Here is a 5,169-nt window from a genome sequence, read left to right as displayed (position 1 = left end):
CCTTCTGGTGGTGCCACGTGTCCTCCTCTAGTAGTGCCACGTCACCCCTATCGCGTATCAACCTTCAAACTTAGAAAAATCATAACTCTCGCATACGAGCTATATTTTCGACGTTATTTATATCCACGCGTAGGTAAAATCAAGATCTACAACTTTCGTTTAGACTCCGTCAGCTAATTCTTGACCGATCTCAAATTTAACAGTAGGAGGCGTTTAGACTGTTAAATGACCGCGAAGAATTCATAACTCCTTCATACGGACTCCGTTTTCATCTGTATTTTTACCGTTGAGTTCCTATTAATGAGATCTTCAAATCTCATTTAGGTCGCGTAAGACAAAAACCACTCGAACTAAAATTTGAGTTCGGATCGTGCACTGCTAAGCTGAATCTTAGAAAAATCATAACTACTTCATACGAAGTCAGATTTGGGCATTCTTTTTATGGATTTTCTTGGTTTAACATATTCTACGACTTTCGTTTAGATCACTAAGGCTAAAAAGTCCTCCATCGTAAATTCACTATTTACGCCTCCCAGTGCCATGCCGGTTTTGTCGTAAAACTTCGGCGGGCCATAACTTCTTTGTTATAACTCGGATTTTGGCGTTCTTTATATCCCCGGAATCCTTGTTTCGACCACTACGACTTTGTGTAGAGATATCGTGCTTATCTCACACTTTAATTTTGACGTTTATTTTTATTCTTTATTAATTATACATTTATAATTAAATAGTAAGCACATAAATACACATAATTCTCATAATACTCAAATATTTCATATTTATTACTTCAAAAAGAGGTAAAATAGTTGACCTAGACTATTACATTGATAAATATGCTTAGCCCTGAAACCCGGGCGTTACTCAAGGTCAAACTAGGTTCCTGCCTCTTAAAGAATATGGAACATGATTGGTGGGAGGAGGCAGGGTGTGCTATCGGAGATGATGATTCTATTGATTTGATGGCCTAGAGTGATTTCTCGACTACATTTCGAGCCGAGTTTGCACCGATGATTGAGGTAAAGCAGCTGGCGCAAGAGATCCATGATCTCTGTCAAACTACTAAGACGGTGGTTGAGATCACCACTATGTTCAGGGAGACGACACTTCTGGTTCTGCAGTATTTGGCAGACGAGGAGATGAAGAAGGCCTGGTACCATGAGATGTTGAAGAGTGATATTCGGCAGTTTGTTAGCCGATCCAGCTGCAAGACGCTGGAAGACAAGATAACAAGAGCTAGATAGAGGGAGATTTATTTGGAAATGGAGTAGAAGAGGAAGTCAAATTTTGTGTCTAGTGTTGAGGGTTCGAGCAAGAGGCCCAAGGTAGTTGATAAGAGGGGGAAGGGCCAACAGGCCCGAGGCTATTGTGGCAAGTTCGACAGGTCGCACGAGGAGACGTGCAAGGTGGGTGGTTCTGGATGCTTCAAGTACGGCTCGACTGGTCATATCAGCAGGGATTGTACTGTTACCACCATCATCACCCCGATATCTAATCTGATTTGCCTTCAGTGCAATCAGATGGGCCACAAGAAGGCCATTGTCCAAGTTTGGTTGCAACAGGACTAGTGTCAGCACCAGCTCATGTGACTCTTCAGATCACTAACAGCCGCCAGGGCCGGACAGATGTGCCTGCGGGGAAGACGATGTGTAACATCCCCCTCTGGCACGTATCACAATATTGTCCGCTTTGGGCCACTCGACACGAGGACTTCCCAGGGGGTCACCCATCCTGGTACTACTCCCGCCCGAGCACGCTTAACTGCAGAGTTCTTATGGGATCTGCTGCCCTCACGGATTTAAAACGCGTTGGGATAGGGAAGGTATCCACACCCCTTATAAGGAATGCTTAGTTCTCCTTCCCCGCCGATGTGGGATTAGATCTAACCCACTTTCACCCCCCCCCCCCCATTATAGGGTTCGACGTCCCTATCGAACACATCGACCCGTGCCCTAGCTCTGATACCAACTTGTAACGACCCAAAAATTTCTTTAAAAACATTACTAAAATCATATTTATAAAAACTGTATCATAAGTCATAACATAAATTCTCGAGTATTAATTCAAAACATAATATCATTATCAGAGTCAAACATTCCCAGACTATCTAACTATGGTGTGTGTACTGTAATCTTCCCGAGCTCCTCTTTTGAAAACTGAGTACCTGAAACCAAAACTGAAAACCGTAAGCACGAAGCTTAGTGAGCTCCCCCAATCTAACACATACCATGCAATAAGATATAAATCACATATTGGGCCTTGCCCACTGCATCGGACCGATGTTAGGACTAACTGGGGCCTTGCCCCCTACATCGGACCGAAGTCCGGAAACTAACTGGGACCTTTTCCCCTGCATCGGACCGAAGTCCGGACTAACTGGGGCCTTTCCCCCTGCATCGGACCGAAGTCCGGAAACTGACTAGGACCTTGTCCCCTGCATCGGACCGAAGTCCGGACTAACTGGGGCCTTGCCCCCTGCATCGGACCGAAGTCCGGAAACTAACTGAACATAGCATAGCATAACATATCAACTAGCATGAACACATATACTGCATACTACATCGGGCCGTAGCCCGGAACACATAACACATAGCATATAACACATAAATCCTGTCTGAGCCACGAAGGCATCAAACATACTAACTACTGCATCGGATCGAAGTCCGGAAACTACTGCTAACTGAACGGGCCGGCATTGTGGCCTTAGACCCATCCCTACTGGAAGGAAACTCAACTGATGCTGCTGAACTGTTGCTGCTAAACCTTTTGACTGCTACCTGGTCTCTGACTTCGACTGCTGCGCCACTAGCTCCTCGAGCTACCAATATCAATATAACACTTAGTCCAACTGACCTCCAAAGGTCACTAGGTCAATTTTGGTCAAGGTCAAAATCCTGGTCAAAGTCAACCTTCCGGGTCAACCCTACTCGCCGAGTCTACCTACTGACTCGCCGAGTTCATATGCTCAGGGTCTTTCTTATTCGCGACTCGACTCGCCGAGTTAGTCCATGACTCGCCGAGTCCAACTAGTTCCAAGTCCTGTCTTGTCCAACTCGCTGAGTCACCACCCGACTCACTGATTCGTGCCCCAACTTGAAGGGTTTAGGGTTTCGCGATCTGACTCGCCGAGTCCAAGAATAGACTCGCCGAGTCCTAGACAATCTTCAACCAACTCGTCGGGTTGCTCATCCAACTCGCCGAGTCCAGTTGTTCATCCTACTCGTCGAGTTCCTCCTCATCTTCAAGCTACTCGCCGAGTCCACTCGAAGGACTCGCCGAGTCTATCCAGTCCTCAATCCATGCAGTGGCTTTTCGAGCCAAACAGAGTTTCCAACTCATAGATCCATACTTCTAGGGACTATCCCCTACATAAAGTGGCAAACTTTATGTGTAGGTTAAGAGATCTAGGCTCAAAACACCCTAAACTAGGGTTTATGGCAAACATACTTCTTCAACATACCAATGGCTGATACTTTAGGGGATTCAAGACCAAAACAAACATGGATCTGAGGTAGCAACCTCAGATCTGAACCTCCAACTCGGATTGGTTACATATCATACCAACAATGACCAAAACTCACATATAAGAATAGATCTAGGTGCAAAGGGAGTCCAAGCAACAACTTATTACCTCCAACTGGTCTGAAATGTCTTCTCAATCTCGGATCTACAGTCCCTTCTTGCACCTCCTAGGCTTTTCTTCCTTCTCCAAGCTTTAGTGCACTCTACAAGGCAAGATCTAGCTCAAAAAACGAATATGGCGGCTAGGGTTTGGTGTTCTGGGGTAGAGAGGCAATAAAGGAACCCTAGGAAAGAGAATGAGATGCTTAAATAGGCTCCAAATCCCGGATTTAGGGTTTTTCCTCGCTCAGACCCAACTCGTCGAGTCTCCTTGGCCGACTCGCCGAGTCGGTCGCTTACACCACAACCCGGATCCCGCTCGGACTCGCTGAGTTGGGTCTGAGCGAGGAAAAACCCTAAATCCCAATCGAGTTGGGTCTGAAAGTGGGTTAGATCTAATCCCACATCGGCGGGGAAGGAGAACTAAGCGTTCCTTATAAGGGGTGTGGATACCTTCCCTATCCCAACGCGTTTTAAAGTCGTGAGGGCAGCAGATCCCATAAGAACTCTGCAGTTAAGCGTCCTCGGGCAGGAGTAGTACCAGGATGGGTGACCCCCTGGGAAGTCCTCGTGCCGAGTGGCCCAAAGCGGGCAATATTGTGATACGTGCCAGAGGGGGATGTTACAAATGGTATCAGAGCTAGGGCACGGGTCGATGTGTTCGACAGGGACGTCGAACCCTATAATGGGGGGTGAAAGTGGGTTAGATCTAATCCCACATCGGCGGGGAAGGAGAACTAAGCATTCCTTATAAGGGGTGTGGATACCTTCCCTATCCCAACGCGTTTTAAAGCCGTGAGGGCAGCAGATCCCATAAGAACTCTACAGTTAAGCGTGCTCGGGCGGGAGTAGTACCAGGATGGGTGACCCCCTGGGAAGTCCTCGTGCCGAGTGGCCCAAAGCGGACAATATTGTGATACGTGCCAGAGGGGGATGTTACAAATGGTATCAGAGCTAGGGCACGGGTCGATGTGTTCGACAGGGACGTCGAACCCTATAATGGGGGGTGAAAGTGGGTTAGATCTAATCCCACATCGGCGGAGAAGGAGAACTAAGCATTCCTTATAAGGGGTGTGGATACCTTCCCTATCACAACGCGTTTTAAAGCTGTGAGGGCAGTAGATCCCATAAGAACTCTGCAGTTAAGCGTGCTCGGGCGGGAGTAGTACCAGGATGGGTGACCCCCTGGGAAGTCCTCGTGTGGAGTGGCCCAAAGCGGACAATATTGTGATACGTGGCAGAGGGGGATGTTACAGGATGGCTTTCTAGCTGACGGCAAAGGAGGCGCGTGCAACCCAAATGGACTATGCCAATCAGGTCAAGTACATACCAATTATAGTTATGGAGTTACACACTAATCCAACACTCCCGATGTTGTAACGAGTATGTAACTTCTCTTTATCTCTTTATTTATATTGAATTTTTGCTTATGTTTATGTGTTTTATTTCAGGATCGTTCCTTATGAACGGTATTTCTACTCCGATATTATTTGATTCGAGGGCTACCCGATCTTTTATGTCGCTTGCGCTTATCAAGATATTTGTTGGAGC

The 5,169-nt window shown here is 46.8% G+C and overlaps 1 pseudogene; it reads right to left on the bottom strand.

Moving 5' to 3' along the window:
- Positions 1-1,690: 1,690 nt before the first annotated feature.
- LOC144999356 (5S ribosomal RNA) lies at positions 1,691-1,808 on the bottom strand (annotated as a pseudogene).
- Positions 1,809-5,169: the final 3,361 nt, after the last annotated feature.

Source organism: Lactuca saligna, chromosome 5 (genome assembly GCF_052625555.1).
Source record: "Lactuca saligna cultivar CGN05327 chromosome 5, ASM5262555v1, whole genome shotgun sequence".
In the NCBI taxonomy this organism is placed as follows: domain Eukaryota; kingdom Viridiplantae; phylum Streptophyta; class Magnoliopsida; order Asterales; family Asteraceae; genus Lactuca; species Lactuca saligna.
This window is presented reverse-complemented; position numbering and strand designations above follow the sequence as displayed.